The sequence below is a fragment of the Heterodontus francisci genome, chromosome 16 (genome assembly GCF_036365525.1).
Source record: "Heterodontus francisci isolate sHetFra1 chromosome 16, sHetFra1.hap1, whole genome shotgun sequence".
Taxonomy (NCBI): domain Eukaryota; kingdom Metazoa; phylum Chordata; class Chondrichthyes; order Heterodontiformes; family Heterodontidae; genus Heterodontus; species Heterodontus francisci.
Window position 1 is genome coordinate 10,916,120 of NC_090386.1, and position 17,791 is coordinate 10,933,910.

Consider the following 17,791-nt stretch of genomic DNA (forward strand, 5'->3'; position numbering starts at 1 on the left):
TTCCAGGGTGACTGACTGCCCTGTTTCCAGGGTAACTGACTGCCCAGTTTCCGGGGTAACTGACTGCCCTGTTTCCTGGGTAACTGACTGCCCTGCTTCCGGGGTAACTGACTGCCCTGTTTCCAGGGTAACTGACTGCCCAGTTTCCAGGGTAACTGATCACCCTGTTTCCGGGATTACTGACTGCCCTGTTTCCGGGATAACTGACTGCCCTGTTTCCAGGGTAACTGACTGCCCTGTTTCCGGGGTAACTGACCGCCCTGTTTCCAGGGTAACTGACCGCCCTGTTTCCAGGATAACTGACTCCCCTGTTTCCAGGGTAACTGACTGCCCTGTTTCCGGGGTAACTGACTGCCCAGTTTCCAGGGTAACTGACTGCCCAGTTTCCAGGGTAACTAACTGCCCTGTTTCCGGGGTAACTGACTGCCCAGTTTCCAGGGTAACTGACTGCCCTGTTTCCTGGGTAACTGACTGCCCTGCTTCCGGGGTAACTGACTGCCCTGTTTCCAGGGTAACTGACTGCCCAGTTTCCTGGGTAACTGATCACCCTTTTTCCGGGATAACTGACTGCCCTGTTTCCGGGATAACTGACTGCCCTGTTTCCAGGGTAACTGACTGCCCTGTTTCCGGGGCAACTGACTGCCCTGTTTCCAGGGTAACTGATCACCCTGTTTCCGGGATTACTGACTGCCCTGTTTCCGGGATAACTGACTGCCCTGTTTCCAGGGTAACTGACTGCCCTGTTTCCGGGGTAACTGACCGCCCTGTTTCCAGGGTAACTGACCGCCCTGTTTCCAGGGTAACTAACTGCCCTGTTTCCAGGGTAACTGACTGCCCAGTTTCCAGGGTAAATGACTGCCCTGTTTCCAGGGTAACTGACTGCCCAGTTTCCAGGGTAAATTATCACCCTGTTTCCAGGATAACTGACTGCCCTGTTTCCAGGTTAACTGACCGCCCTGTTTCCAGGGTAACTGACTGCCCAGTTTCCAGGGTAAATTATCACCCTGTTTCCGGGATAACTAACTGCCCTGTTTCCGGGATAACTGACTGCCCTGTTTCCGGGATAACTGACTGACCTGTTTCCGGGGTAACTGATCACCCTGTTTCCGGGGTAACTGTTTGCCCAGTTTCCGGGTAACTGACTTCCCTGTTTCCAGGGTAACTGACTGCCCTGTTTCCGGGATAACTGACTGCCCTGTTTCCAGGGTAACTGATAACCCTGTTTCCGGGATAACTGACTGCCCTGTTTCCAGGGTAACTGACTGCCCAGTTTCCAGAGTAACTGAATAACCTGTTTCCAGGGTAACAGATCACCCTGTTTCCGGGATAACTGACTGCCCTGTTTCCAAGATAACTGACTGCCCTCTTTCCAGGGTAACTGACTGCCCTGTTTCCGGGGTAACTGACTGCCCTGTTTGCAGGCTAACTGACTGCCCTGTTTCCAGGATAACTGATCACCCTGTTTCCGGGGTAACTGACTGCCCTGTTTCCGGGGTAACTGACCGCCCTGTTTCCAGGATAACTGATCTCCCAGTTTCCGGGGTAACTGATCTCCCTGTTTCCGGGGTAACTGACCGCCCTGTTTCCAGGATAACTGACCTACCTATTTCCAGGTTAACTGACTGCCCTGTTTCCAGGGTAACTGACTGCCCTGTTTCCAGGGGAACTGACTGCCCTGTTTCCGGGGTAACTGATCACCCTGTTTCCGGGGTAACTGACTAACCAGTTTCCAGGGTGACTGACTGCCCTGTTTCCAGGGTAACTGACTGCCCAGTTTCCAGGGTAACTGACTGCCCTGTTTCCTGGGTAACTGACTGCCCTGCTTCCGGGGTAACTGACTGCCCTGATTCCAGGGTAACTGACTGCCCAGTTTCCAGGGTAACTGATCACCCTTTTTCCGGGATAACTGACTGCCCTGTTTCCGGGATAACTGACTGCCCTGTTTCCAGGGTAACTGACTGCCCTGTTTCCGGGGCAACTGACTGCCCTGTTTCCAGGGTAACTGATCACCCTGTTTCCGGGATTACTGACTGCCCTGTTTCCGGGATAACTGACTGCCCTGTTTCCAGGGTAACTGACTGCCCTGTTTCCGGGGTAACTGACCGCCCTGTTTCCAGGGTAACTGACCGCCCTGTTTCCAGGGTAACTAACTGCCCTGTTTCCAGGGTAACTGACTGCCCAGTTTCCAGGGTAAATGACTGCCCTGTTTCCAGGGTAACTGACTGCCCAGTTTCCAGGGTAAATTATCACCCTGTTTCCAGGATAACTGACTGCCCTGTTTCCAGGTTAACTGACCGCCCTGTTTCCAGGGTAACTGACTGCCCAGTTTCCAGGGTAAATTATCACCCTGTTTCCGGGATAACTAACTGCCCTGTTTCCGGGATAACTGACTGCCCTGTTTCCGGGATAACTGACTGACCTGTTTCCGGGGTAACTGATCACCCTGTTTCCGGGGTAACTGACTGCCCAGTTTCCGGGTAACTGACTTCCCTGTTTCCAGGGTAACTGACTGCCCTGTTTCCGGGATAACTGACTGCCCTGTTTCCGGGGTAACTGATAACCCTGTTTCCGGGATAACTGACTGCCCTGTTTCCAGGGTAACTGACTGCCCAGTTTCCAGAGTAACTGAATAACCTGTTTCCAGGGTAACAGATCACCCTGTTTCCGGGATAACTGACTGCCCTGTTTCCAAGATAACTGACTGCCCTCTTTCCAGGGTAACTGACTGCCCTGTTTCCGGGGTAACTGACTGCCCTGTTTCCAGGCTAACTGACTGCCCTGTTTCCAGGATAACTGATCACCCTGTTTCCCGGGTAACTGACTGCCCTGTTTCCGGGGTAACTGATCGCCCTGTTTCCAGGATAACTGATCACCCTGTTTCCGGGGTAACTGACCACCCTGTTTCCAGGATAACTGACTCCCCTGTTTCCAGGGTAACTGACTGCCCGGTTTCCAGGGTAACTGACTGCCCTGTTTCCGGGGTAACTGACTGCCCTGTTTCCGGGGTAACTGACTGCCCTGTTTCCAGGCTAACTGACTGCCCTGTTTCCAGGATAACTGATCACCCTGTTTCCAGGATAACTGACTCCCTTGTTTCCAGGATAACTGACTGCCCTGTTTCCGGGGTAACTTACTGACCTGTTTCCAGGATAACTGACCTACCTATTGCCGGGGTAACTGACCGCCCTGTTTCCAGGTTAACTGACTGCCCTGTTTCCAGGTTAACTGACTGCCCTGTTTCCAGGGTAACTGACTGCCCTGTTTCCAGGGGAACTGACCGCCCTGTTTCCAGGGTAACTGACTGCCCAGTTTCCAGGGTAACTGATCACCCTGTTTCCGGGATAACTGACTGCCCTGTTTCCGGGAGAAATGACTGCCCTGTTTCCAGGGTAACTGACTGCCCTGCTTCCGGGGTAACTGACTGCCCTGTTTGCAGGGTAACTGATCACCCTGTTTACGGGATAACTGACTGCCCTGTTTCCGGGATAACTGACTGCCCTGTTTCCAGGGTAACTGACCGCCCTGTTTCCGGGGTAACTGACTGCCCAGTTTCCAGGGTAACTGACTGCCAGGTTTCCAGGGTAACTAACTGCCCTGTTTCCGGGGTAACTGACTGCCCAGTTTCCAGGCTAACTGACTGCCCTGTTTCCAGGGGAACTGACTGCCCACCTTCCAGCGTAACTGATCACCCTGTTTCCAGGATAACTGAATGCCCTGTTTCCAGGGTAACTGACTGCCCAGTTTCCAGGGTAAATTATCACCCTGTTTCCGGGATAACTAACTGCCCTGTTTCCGGGATAACTGACTGCCCTGTTTCCGGGGTAACTGATCACCCTGTTTCCGGGGTAACTGACTGCCCAGTTTCCGGGGTAACTAACTTCCCTGTTTCCAGGGTAACTGACTGCCCTGTTTCCGGGATAACTGACTGCCCTGTTTTCAGGGTAACTGATAACCCTGTTTCCGGGATAACTGACTGCCCTGTTTCCAGGGTAACTGACTGCCCAGTTTCCAGGGTAACTGACTGCCCTGTTTCCGGGGTAACTGACTGCCCTGTTTACAGGGTAACTGACTGCCCAGTTTCCAGAGTAACTGAATACCCTGTTTCCAGGGTAACAGATCACCCTCTTTCCGGGATAACTGACTGCCCTGTTTCCAGGATAACTGACTGCCCTGTTTCCAGGGTAACTGACTGCCCTGTTTCCGGGGTAACTGACTGCCCTGTTTGCAGGCTAACTGACTGCCCTGTTTCCAGGATAACTGATCTCCCTGTTTCCGGGGTAACTGATCTCCCTGTTTCCGGGGTAACTGACCGCCCTGTTTCCAGGATAACTGACCTACCTATTTCCAGGTTAACTGACTGCCCTGTTTCCAGGGTAACTGACTGCCCTGTTTCCAGGGGAACTGACTGCCCTGTTTCCGGGGTAACTGATCACCCTGTTTCCGGGGTAACTGACTAACCAGTTTCCAGGGTGACTGACTGCCCTGTTTCCAGGGTAACTGACTGCCCAGTTTCCGGGGTAACTGACTGCCCTGTTTCCTGGGTAACTGACTGCCCTGCTTCCGGGGTAACTGACTGCCCTGTTTCCAGGGTAACTGACTGCCCAGTTTCCAGGGTAACTGATCACCCTGTTTCCGGGATTACTGACTGCCCTGTTTCCGGGATAACTGACTGCCCTGTTTCCAGGGTAACTGACTGCCCTGTTTCCGGGGTAACTGACCGCCCTGTTTCCAGGGTAACTGACCGCCCTGTTTCCAGGATAACTGACTCCCCTGTTTCCAGGGTAACTGACTGCCCTGTTTCCGGGGTAACTGACTGCCCAGTTTCCAGGGTAACTGACTGCCCAGTTTCCAGGGTAACTAACTGCCCTGTTTCCGGGGTAACTGACTGCCCAGTTTCCAGGGTAACTGACTGCCCTGTTTCCTGGGTAACTGACTGCCCTGCTTCCGGGGTAACTGACTGCCCTGTTTCCAGGGTAACTGACTGCCCAGTTTCCAGGGTAACTGATCACCCTTTATCCGGGATAACTGACTGCCCTGTTTCCGGGATAACTGACTGCCCTGTTTCCAGGGTAACTGACTGCCCTGTTTCCGGGGCAACTGACTGCCCTGTTTCCAGGGTAACTGATCACCCTGTTTCCGGGATTACTGACTGCCCTGTTTCCGGGATAACTGACTGCCCTGTTTCCAGGGTAACTGACTGCCCTGTTTCCGGGGTAACTGACCGCCCTGTTTCCAGGGTAACTGACCGCCCTGTTTCCAGGGTAACTAACTGCCCTGTTTCCAGGGTAACTGACTGCCCAGTTTCCAGGGTAAATGACTGCCCTGTTTCCAGGGTAACTGACTGCCCAGTTTCCAGGGTAAATTATCACCCTGTTTCCAGGATAACTGACTGCCCTGTTTCCAGGTTAACTGACCGCCCTGTTTCCAGGGTAACTGACTGCCCAGTTTCCAGGGTAAATTATCACCCTGTTTCCGGGATAACTAACTGCCCTGTTTCCGGGATAACTGACTGCCCTGTTTCCGGGATAACTGACTGACCTGTTTCCGGGGTAACTGATCACCCTGTTTCCGGGGTAACTGACTGCCCAGTTTCCGGGTAACTGACTTCCCTGTTTCCAGGGTAACTGACTGCCCTGTTTCCGGGATAACTGACTGCCCTGTTTCCAGGGTAACTGATAACCCTGTTTCCGGGATAACTGACTGCCCTGTTTCCAGGGTAACTGACTGCCCAGTTTCCAGAGTAACTGAATAACCTGTTTCCAGGGTAACAGATCACCCTGTTTCCGGGATAACTGACTGCCCTGTTTCCAAGATAACTGACTGCCCTCTTTCCAGGGTAACTGACTGCCCTGTTTCCGGGGTAACTGACTGCCCTGTTTCCAGGCTAACTGACTGCCCTGTTTCCAGGATAACTGATCACCCTGTTTCCCGGGTAACTGACTGCCCTGTTTCCGGGGTAACTGATCGCCCTGTTTCCAGGATAACTGATCACCCTGTTTCCGGGGTAACTGACCACCCTGTTTCCAGGATAACTGACTCCCCTGTTTCCAGGGTAACTGACTGCCCGGTTTCCAGGGTAACTGACTGCCCTGTTTCCGGGGTAACTGACTGCCCTGTTTCCGGGGTAACTGACTGCCCTGTTTCCAGGCTAACTGACTGCCCTGTTTCCAGGATAACTGATCACCCTGTTTCCAGGATAACTGACTCCCTTGTTTCCAGGATAACTGACTGCCCTGTTTCCGGGGTAACTTACTGACCTGTTTCCAGGATAACTGACCTACCTATTGCCGGGGTAACTGACCGCCCTGTTTCCAGGTTAACTGACTGCCCTGTTTCCAGGTTAACTGACTGCCCTGTTTCCAGGGTAACTGACTGCCCTGTTTCCAGGGGAACTGACCGCCCTGTTTCCAGGGTAACTGACTGCCCAGTTTCCAGGGTAACTGATCACCCTGTTTCCGGGATAACTGACTGCCCTGTTTCCGGGAGAAATGACTGCCCTGTTTCCAGGGTAACTGACTGCCCTGCTTCCGGGGTAACTGACTGCCCTGTTTGCAGGGTAACTGATCACCCTGTTTACGGGATAACTGACTGCCCTGTTTCCGGGATAACTGACTGCCCTGTTTCCAGGGTAACTGACCGCCCTGTTTCCGGGGTAACTGACTGCCCAGTTTCCAGGGTAACTGACTGCCAGGTTTCCAGGGTAACTAACTGCCCTGTTTCCGGGGTAACTGACTGCCCAGTTTCCAGGCTAACTGACTGCCCTGTTTCCAGGGGAACTGACTGCCCACCTTCCAGCGTAACTGATCACCCTGTTTCCAGGATAACTGAATGCCCTGTTTCCAGGGTAACTGACTGCCCAGTTTCCAGGGTAAATTATCACCCTGTTTCCGGGATAACTAACTGCCCTGTTTCCGGGATAACTGACTGCCCTGTTTCCGGGGTAACTGATCACCCTGTTTCCGGGGTAACTGACTGCCCAGTTTCCGGGGTAACTAACTTCCCTGTTTCCAGGGTAACTGACTGCCCTGTTTCCGGGATAACTGACTGCCCTGTTTTCAGGGTAACTGATAACCCTGTTTCCGGGATAACTGACTGCCCTGTTTCCAGGGTAACTGACTGCCCAGTTTCCAGGGTAACTGACTGCCCTGTTTCCGGGGTATCTGACTGCCCTGTTTACAGGGTAACTGACTGCCCAGTTTCCAGAGTAACTGAATACCCTGTTTCCAGGGTAACAGATCACCCTCTTTCCGGGATAACTGACTGCCCTGTTTCCAGGATAACTGACTGCCCTGTTTCCAGGGTAACTGACTGCCCTGTTTCCGGGGTAACTGACTGCCCTGTTTGCAGGCTAACTGACTGCCCTGTTTCCAGGATAACTGATCTCCCTGTTTCCGGGGTAACTGATCTCCCTGTTTCCGGGGTAACTGACCGCCCTGTTTCCAGGATAACTGACCTACCTATTTCCAGGTTAACTGACTGCCCTGTTTCCAGGGTAACTGACTGCCCTGTTTCCAGGGGAACTGACTGCCCTGTTTCCGGGGTAACTGATCACCCTGTTTCCGGGGTAACTGACTAACCAGTTTCCAGGGTGACTGACTGCCCTGTTTCCAGGGTAACTGACTGCCCAGTTTCCGGGGTAACTGACTGCCCTGTTTCCTGGGTAACTGACTGCCCTGCTTCCGGGGTAACTGACTGCCCTGTTTAAAGGGTAACTGACTGCCCAGTTTCCAGGGTAACTGATCACCCTGTTTCCGGGATTACTGACTGCCCTGTTTCCGGGATAACTGACTGCCCTGTTTCCAGGGTAACTGACTGCCCTGTTTCCGGGGTAACTGACCGCCCTGTTTCCAGGGTAACTGACCACCCTGTTTCCAGGATAACTGACTCCCCTGTTTCCAGGGTAACTGACTGCCCTGTTTCCGGGGTAACTGACTGCCCAGTTTCCAGGGTAACTGACTGCCCAGTTTCCAGGGTAACTAACTGCCCTGTTTCCGGGGTAACTGACTGCCCAGTTTCCAGGGTAAATGACTGCCCTGTTTCCAGGGTAACTGACTGCCCACCTTCCAGTGTAACTGATCACCCTGTTTCCAGGATAACTGACTGCCCTGTTTCCAGGTTAACTGACCGCCCTGTTTCCAGGGTAACTGACTGCCCAGTTTCCAGGGCAAATTATCACCCTGTTTCCGGGATAACTAACTGCCCTGTTTCCGGGATAACTGACTGCCCTGTTTCCGGGATAACTGACTGACCTGTTTCCGGGGTAACTGATCACCCTGTTTCCGGGGTAACTGACTGCCCAGTTTCCGGGTAACTGACTTCCCTGTTTCCAGGGTAACTGACTGCCCTGTTTCCGGGATAACTGACTGCCCTGTTTCCAGGGTAACTGATAACCCTGTTTCCGGGATAACTGACTGCCCTGTTTCCAGGGTAACTGACTGCCCAGTTTCCAGAGTAACTGAATAACCTGTTTCCATGGTAACAGATCACCCTGTTTCCGGGATAACTGACTGCCCTGTTTCCAAGATAACTGACTGCCTTCTTTCCAGGGTAACTGACTGCCCTGTTTCCGGGGTAACTGACTGCCCTGTTTCCAGGCTAACTGACTGCCCTGTTTCCAGGATAACTGATCACCCTGTTTCCCGGGTAACTGACTGCCCTGTTTCCGGGGTAACTGACCGCCCTGTTTCCAGGATAACTGATCACCCTGTTTCCGGGGTAACTGACCACCCTGTTTCCAGGATAACTGACTCCCCTGTTTCCAGGGTAACTGACTGCCCTGTTTCCAGGGTAACTGACTGCCCTGTTTCCGGGGTAACTGACTGCCCTGTTTCCGGGGTAACTGACTGCCCTGTTTCCAGGATAACTGATCACTCTGTTTCCGGGGTAACTGATCACTCTGTTTCCGGGGTAACTGACCACCCTGTTTCCGGGGTAACTGACTAATCTGTTTCCAGGGTTACTGACAGCCCTGTTTCTGGGGTAACTGACTGCCCTGCTTCCGGGGTAACTGACTGCCCTGTTTCCAGGATAACTGATCACCCTGTTTCCAGTGTAACTGACCATCCTGTTTCCAGGGTAACTGACTGCCCAGTTTCCAGGGTAACTGACTGCCCTGTTTCCGGGGTAACAGATCTCTCTGTTTCCGGGGTAACTGACCGCCCTGTTTCCAGGATAACTGACCGCCCTATTTCCGGGGTAACTGACCGCCCTCTTTCCAGGATAACTGACTGCCCTGTTTCCGGGATAACTGACTGCCCTGTTTACTGGATAACTGACCGCCCTGTTTCCAGGTTAACTGACTGCCCTGTTTCCGGGATAAATGACTGCCCTGTTTCCAGGTTAACTGACTGCCCTGTTTCCGGGATAACTGACTGCCCTGTTTCCAGGGTAACTGATAACCCTGTTTCCGGGATAACTGACTGCCCTGTTTCCAGGGTACTTGACTGCCCTGTTTCCGGGGTAACTGACTGCCCTGTTTCAGGCTAACTGACTGCCCAGTTTCCAGAGTAACTGAATACCCTGTTTCCAGGGTAACTGACTGCCCTGTTTCCGGGATAACTGACTGCCCTGTTTCCAGGGTAACTGACTGCCCTGTTTCCGGGATAACTGACTGCCCTGTTTCCAGGGTAACTGACTGCCCTGTTTCCGGGGTAACTGACTGCCCTGTTTCCAGGCTAACTGACTGCCCTGTTTCCAGGATAACTGATCACCCTGTTTCCAGGATAACTGACTCCCTTGTTTCCAGGATAACTGACTGCCCTGTTTCCGGGGTAACTTACTGACCTGTTTCCAGGATAACTGACCTACCTATTGCCGGGGTAACTGACCGCCCTGTTTCCAGGTTAACTGACTGCCCTGTTTCCAGGTTAACTGACTGCCCTGTTTCCAGGGTAACTGACTGCCCTGTTTCCAGGGGAACTGACTGCCCTGTTTCCGGGGTAAATGATCACCCTGTTTCCGGGGTAACTGACTAACCAGTTTTCAGGGTGACTGACTGCCCTGTTTCCAGGCTAACTGACTGCCCTGTTTCCAGGATAACTGATCACCCTGTTTCCCGGGTAACTGACTGCCCTGTTTCCGGGGTAACTGACCGCCCTGTTTCCAGGATAACTGATCACCCTGTTTCCGGGGTAACTGACCACCCTGTTTCCAGGATAACTGACTCCCCTGTTTCCAGGGTAACTGACTGCCCTGTTTCCAGGGTAACTGACTGCCCTGTTTCCGGGGTAACTGACTGCCCTGTTTCCAGGCGAACTGACTGCCCTGTTTCCAGGATAACTGATCACCCTGTTTCCAGGATAACTGACTCCCTTGTTTCCAGGATAACTGACTGCCCTGTTTCCGGGGTAACTTACTGACCTGCTTCCAGGATAACTGACCTACCTATTGCCGGGGTAACTGACCGCCCTGTTTCCAGGTTAACTGACTGCCCTGTTTCCAGGTTAACTGACTGCCCTGTTTCCAGGGGAACTGACTGCCCTGTTTCCAGGGGAACTGACCGCCCTGTTTCCAGGGTAACTGACTGCCCAGTTTCCAGGGTAACTGATCACCCTGTTTCCGGGATAAGTGACTGCCCTGTTTCCGGGAGAAATGACTGCCCTGTTTCCAGGGTAACTGACTGCCCTGCTTCCGGGGTAACTGACTGCCCTGTTTGCAGGGTAACTGATCACCCTGTTTACGGGATAACTGACTGCCCTGTTTCCGGGATAACTGACTGCCCTGTTTCCAGGGTAACTGACCGCCCTGTTTCCGGGGTAACTGACTGCCCAGTTTCCAGGGTAACTGACTGCCAGGTTTCCAGGGTAACTAACTGCCCTGTTTCCGGGGTAACTGACTGCCCAGTTTCCAGGCTAACTGACTGCCCTGTTTCCAGGGTAACTGACTGCCCACCTTCCAGCGTAACTGATCACCCTGTTTCCAGGATAACTGAATGCCCTGTTTCCAGGGTAACTGACTGCCCAGTTTCCAGGGTAAATTATCACCCTGTTTCCGGGATAACTAACTGCCCTGTTTCCGGGATAACTGACTGCCCTGTTTCCGGGGTAACTGATCACCCTGTTTCCGGGGTAACTGACTGCCCAGTTTCCGGGGTAACTAACTTCCCTGTTTCCAGGGTAACTGACTGCCCTGTTTCCGGGATAACTGACTGCCCTGTTTTCAGGGTAACTGATAACCCTGTTTCCGGGATAACTGACTGCCCTGTTTCCAGGGTAACTGACTGCCCAGTTTCCAGGGTAACTGACTGCCCTGTTTCTGGGGTAACTGACTGCCCTGTTTACAGGGTAACTGACTGCCCAGTTTCCAGAGTAACTGAATACCCTGTTTCCAGGGTAACAGATCACCCTCTTTCCGGGATAACTGACTGCCCTGTTTCCAGGATAACTGACTGCCCTGTTTCCAGGGTAACTGACTGCCCTGTTTCTGGGGTAACTGACTGCCCTGTTTGCAGGCTAACTGACTGCCCTGTTTCCAGGATAACTGATCACCCTGTTTCCGGGGTAACTGACTGCCCTGTTTCCGGGGTAACTGACCGCCCTGTTTCCAGGATAACTGATCTCCCTGTTTCCGGGGTAACTGATCTCCCTGTTTCCGGGGTAACTGACCGCCCTGTTTCCAGGATAACTGACCTACCTATTTCCAGGTTAACTGACTGCCCTGTTTCCAGGGTAACTGACTGCCCTGTTTCCAGGGGAACTGACTGCCCTGTTTCCGGGGTAACTGATCACCCTGTTTCCGGGGTAACTGACTAACCAGTTTCCAGGGTGACTGACTGCCCTGTTTCCAGGGTAACTGACTGCCCAGTTTCCGGGGTAACTGACTGCCCTGTTTCCTGGGTAACTGACTGCCCTGCTTCCGGGGTAACTGACTGCCCTGTTTCCAGGGTAACTGACTGCCCAGTTTCCAGGGTAACTGATCACCCTTTTTCCGGGATAACTGACTGCCCTGTTTCCGGGATAACTGACTGCCCTGTTTCCAGGGTAACTGACTGCCCTGTTTCCGGGGCAACTGACTGCCCTGTTTCCAGGGTAACTGATCACCCTGTTTCCGGGATTACTGACTGCCCTGTTTCCGGGATAACTGACTGCCCTGTTTCCAGGGTAACTGACTGCCCTGTTTCCGGGGTAACTGACCGCCCTGTTTCCAGGGTAACTGACCGCCCTGTTTCCAGGATAACTGACTCCCCTGTTTCCAGGGTAACTGACTGCCCTGTTTCCGGGGTAACTGACTGCCCAGTTTCCAGGGTAACTGACTGCCCAGTTTCCAGGGTAACTAACTGCCCTGTTTCCGGGGTAACTGACTGCCCAGTTTCCAGGGTAAATGACTGCCCTGTTTCCGGGGTAACTGACTGCCCACCTTCCAGTGTAACTGATCACCCTGTTTCCAGGATAACTGACTGCCCTGTTTCCAGGTTAACTGACCGCCCTGTTTCCAGGGTAACTGACTGCCCAGTTTCCAGGGTAAATTATCACCCTGTTTCCGGGATAACTAACTGCCCTGTTTCCAGGGTAACTGACTGCCCTGTTTCCGGGATAACTGACTGACCTGTTTCCGGGGTAACTGATCACCCTGTTTCCTGGGTAACTGACTGCCCAGTTTCCGGGTAACTGACTTCCCTGTTTCCAGGGTAACTGACTGCCCTGTTTCCGGGATAACTGACTGCCCTGTTTCCAGGGTAACTGATAACCCTGTTTCCGGGATAACTGACTGCCCTGTTTCCAGGGTAACTGACTGCCCAGTTTCCAGAGTAACTGAATAACCTGTTTCCAGGGTAACAGATCACCCTGTTTCCGGGATAACTGACTGCCCTGTTTCCAAGATAACTGACTGCCCTCTTTCCAGGGTAACTGACTGCCCTGTTTCCGGGGTAACTGACTGCCCTGTTTCCAGGCTAACTGACTGCCCTGTTTCCAGGATAACTGATCACCCTGTTTCCCGGGTAACTGACTGCCCTGTTTCCGGGGTAACTGACCGCCCTGTTTCCAGGATAACTGATCACCCTGTTTCCGGGGTAACTGACCACCCTGTTTCCAGGATAACTGACTCCCCTGTTTCCAGGGTAACTGACTGCCCTGTTTCCAGGGTAACTGACTGCCCTGTTTCCGGGGTAACTGACTGCCCTGTTTCCGGGGTAACTGACTGCCCTGTTTCCAGGATAACTGATCACTCTGTTTCCGGGGTAACTGATCACTCTGTTTCCGGGGTAACTGACCACCCTGTTTCCGGGGTAACTGACTAATCTGTTTCCAGGGTTACTGACAGCCCTGTTTCTGGGGTAACTGACTGCCCTGCTTCCGGGGTAACTGACTGCCCTGTTTCCAGGATAACTGATCACCCTGTTTCCAGTGTAACTGACCATCCTGTTTCCAGGGTAACTGACTGCCCAGTTTCCAGGGTAACTGACTGCCCTGTTTCCGGGGTAACAGATCTCTCTGTTTCCGGGGTAACTGACCGCCCTGTTTCCAGGATAACTGACCGCCCTATTTCCGGGGTAACTGACTGCCCAGTTTCCAGGGTAAATTATCACCCTGTTTCCGGGATAACTAACTGCCCTGTTTCCGGGATAACTGACTGCCCTGTTTCCGGGATAACTGACTGACCTGTTTCCGGGGCAACTGATCACCCTGTTTCCGGGGTAACTGACTGCCTAGTTTCCGGGTAACTGACTTCCCTGTTTCCAGGGTAACTGACTGCCCTGTTTCCGGGATAACTGACTGCCCTGTTTCCAGGGTAACTGATAACCCTGTTTCCGGGATAACTGACTGCCCTGTTTCCAGGGTAACTGACTGCCCAGTTTCCAGAGTAACTGAATAACCTGTTTCCAGGGTAACAGATCACCCTGTTTCCGGGATAACTGACTGCCCTGTTTCCAAGATAACTGACTGCCCTCTTTCCAGGGTAACTGACTGCCCTGTTTCCGGGGTAACTGACTGCCCTGTTTCCAGGCTAACTGACTGCCCTGTTTCCAGGATAACTGACTCCCTTGTTTCCAGGATAACTGACTGCCCTGTTTCCGGGGTAACTTACTGACCTGCTTCCAGGATAACTGACCTACCTATTGCCGGGGTAACTGACCGCCCTGTTTCCAGGTTAACTGACTGCCCTGTTTCCAGGTTAACTGACTGCCCTGTTTCCAGGGGAACTGACTGCCCTGTTTCCAGGGGAACTGACCGCCCTGTTTCCAGGGTAACTGACTGCCCAGTTTCCAGGGTAACTGATCACCCTGTTTCCGGGATAACTGACTGCCCTGTTTCCGGGAGAAATGACTGCCCTGTTTCCAGGGTAACTGACTGCCCTGCTTCCGGGGTAACTGACTGCCCTGTTTGCAGGGTAACTGATCACCCTGTTTACGGGATAACTGACTGCCCTGTTTCCGGGATAACTGACTGCCCTGTTTCCAGGGTAACTGACCGCCCTGTTTCCGGGGTAACTGACTGCCCAGTTTCCAGGGTAACTGACTGCCAGGTTTCCAGGGTAACTAACTGCCCTGTTTCCGGGGTAACTGACTGCCCAGTTTCCAGGCTAACTGACTGCCCTGTTTCCAGGGTAACTGACTGCCCACCTTCCAGCGTAACTGATCACCCTGTTTCCAGGATAACTGAATGCCCTGTTTCCAGGGTAACTGACTGCCCAGTTTCCAGGGTAAATTATCACCCTGTTTCCGGGATAACTAACTGCCCTGTTTCCGGGATAACTGACTGCCCTGTTTCCGGGGTAACTGATCACCCTGTTTCCGGGGTAACTGACTGCCCAGTTTCCGGGGTAACTAACTTCCCTGTTTCCAGGGTAACTGACTGCCCTGTTTCCGGGATAACTGACTGCCCTGTTTTCAGGGTAACTGATAACCCTGTTTCCGGGATAACTGACTGCCCTGTTTCCAGGGTAACTGACTGCCCAGTTTCCAGGGTAACTGACTGCCCTGTTTCTGGGGTAACTGACTGCCCTGTTTACAGGGTAACTGACTGCCCAGTTTCCAGAGTAACTGAATAACCTGTTTCCAGGGTAACAGATCACCCTCTTTCCGGGATAACTGACTGCCCTGTTTCCAGGATAACTGACTGCCCTGTTTCCAGGGTAACTGACTGCCCTGTTTCTGGGGTAACTGACTGCCCTGTTTGCAGGCTAACTGACTGCCCTGTTTCCAGGATAACTGATCACCCTGTTTCCGGGGTAACTGACTGCCCTGTTTCCGGGGTAACTGACCGCCCTGTTTCCAGGATAACTGATCTCCCTGTTTCCGGGGTAACTGATCTCCCTGTTTCCGGGGTAACTGACCGCCCTGTTTCCAGGATAACTGACCTACCTATTTCCAGGTTAACTGACTGCCCTGTTTCCAGGGTAACTGACTGCCCTGTTTCCAGGGGAACTGACTGCCCTGTTTCCGGGGTAACTGATCACCCTGTTTCCGGGGTAACTGACTAACCAGTTTCCAGGGTGACTGACTGCCCTGTTTCCAGGGTAACTGACTGCCCAGTTTCCGGGGTAACTGACTGCCCTGTTTCCTGGGTAACTGACTGCCCTGCTTCCGGGGTAACTGACTGCCCTGTTTCCAGGGTAACTGACTGCCCAGTTTCCAGGGTAACTGATCACCCTTTTTCCGGGATAACTGACTGCCCTGTTTCCGGGATAACTGACTGCCCTGTTTCCAGGGTAACTGACTGCCCTGTTTCCGGGGCAACTGACTGCCCTGTTTCCAGGGTAACTGACCACCCTGTTTCCGGGATTACTGACTGCCCTGTTTCCGGGATAACTGACTGCCCTGTTTCCAGGGTAACTGACTGCCCTGTTTCCGGGGTAACTGACCGCCCTGTTTCCAGGGTAACTGACCGCCCTGTTTCCAGGATAACTGACTCCCCTGTTTCCAGGGTAACTGACTGCCCTGTTTCCGGGGTAACTGACTGCCCAGTTTCCAGGGTAACTGACTGCCCAGTTTCCAGGGTAACTAACTGCCCTGTTTCCGGGGTAACTGACTGCCCAGTTTCCAGGGTAAATGACTGCCCTGTTTCCAGGGTAACTGACTGCCCACCTTCCAGTGTAACTGATCACCCTGTTTCCAGGATAACTGACTGCCCTGTTTCCAGGTTAACTGACCGCCCTGTTTCCAGGGTAACTGACTGCCCAGTTTCCAGGGTAAATTATCACCCTGTTTCCGGGATAACTAACTGCCCTGTTTCCAGGGTAACTGACTGCCCTGTTTCCGGGATAAATGACTGACCTGTTTCCGGGGTAACTGATCACCCTGTTTCCGGGGTAACTGACTGCCCAGTTTCCGGGTAACTGACTTCCCTGTTTCCAGGGTAACTGACTGCCCTGTTTCCGGGATAACTGACTGCCCTGTTTCCTGGGTAACTGACTGCCCTGCTTCCGGGGTAACTGACTGCCCTGTTTCCAGGGTAACTGACTGCCCAGTTTCCAGGGTAACTGATCACCCTTTTTCCGGGATAACTGACTGCCCTGTTTCCGGGATAACTGACTGCCCTGTTTCCAGGGTAACTGACTGCCCTGTTTCCGGGGCAACTGACTGCCCTGTTTCCAGGGTAACTGACCACCCTGTTTCCGGGATTACTGACTGCCCTGTTTCCGGGATAACTGACTGCCCTGTTTCCAGGGTAACTGACTGCCCTGTTTCCGGGGTAACTGACCGCCCTGTTTCCAGGGTAAATGACCGCCCTGTTTCCAGGATAACTGACTCCCCTGTTTCCAGGGTAACTGACTGCCCTGTTTCCGGGGTAACTGACTGCCCAGTTTCCAGGGTAACTGACTGCCCAGTTTCCAGGGTAACTAACTGCCCTGTTTCCGGGGTAACTGACTGCCCAGTTTCCAGGGTAAATGACTGCCCTGTTTCCAGGGTAACTGACTGCCCACCTTCCAGTGTAACTGATCACCCTGTTTCCAGGATAACTGACTGCCCTGTTTCCAGGTTAACTGACCGCCCTGTTTCCAGGGTAACTGACTGCCCAGTTTCCAGGGTAAATTATCACCCTGTTTCCGGGATAACTAACTGCCCTGTTTCCAGGGTAACTGACTGCCCTGTTTCCGGGATAAATGACTGACCTGTTTCCGGGGTAACTGATCACCCTGTTTCCGGGGTAACTGACTGCCCAGTTTCCGGGTAACTGACTTCCCTGTTTCCAGGGTAACTGACTGCCCTGTTTCCGGGATAACTGACTGCCCTGTTTCCAGGGTAACTGATAACCCTGTTTCCGGGATAACTGACTGCCCTGTTTCCAGGGTAACTGACTGCCCAGTTTCCAGAGTAACTGAATAACCTGTTTCCAGGGTAACAGATCACCCTGTTTCCGGGATAACTGACTGCCCTGTTTCCAAGATAACTGACTGCCCTCTTTCCAGGGTAACTGACTGCCCTGTTTCCGGGGTAACTGACTGCCCTGTTTCCAGGCTAACTGACTGCCCTGTTTCCAGGATAACTGATCACCCTGTTTCCCGGGTAACTGACTGCCCTGTTTCCGGGGTAACTGACCGCCCTGTTTCCAGGATAACTGATCACCCTGTTTCCGGGGTAACTGACCACCCTGTTTCCAGGATAACTGACTCCCCTGTTTCCAGGGTAACTGACTGCCCTGTTTCCAGGGTAACTGACTGCCCTGTTTCCGGGGTAACTGACTGCCCTGTTTCCGGGGTAACTGACTGCCCTGTTTCCAGGATAACTGATCACTCTGTTTCCGGGGTAACTGATCACTCTGTTTCCGGGGTAACTGACCACCCTGTTTCCGGGGTAACTGACTAATCTGTTTCCAGGGTTACTGACAGCCCTGTTTCTGGGGTAACTGAC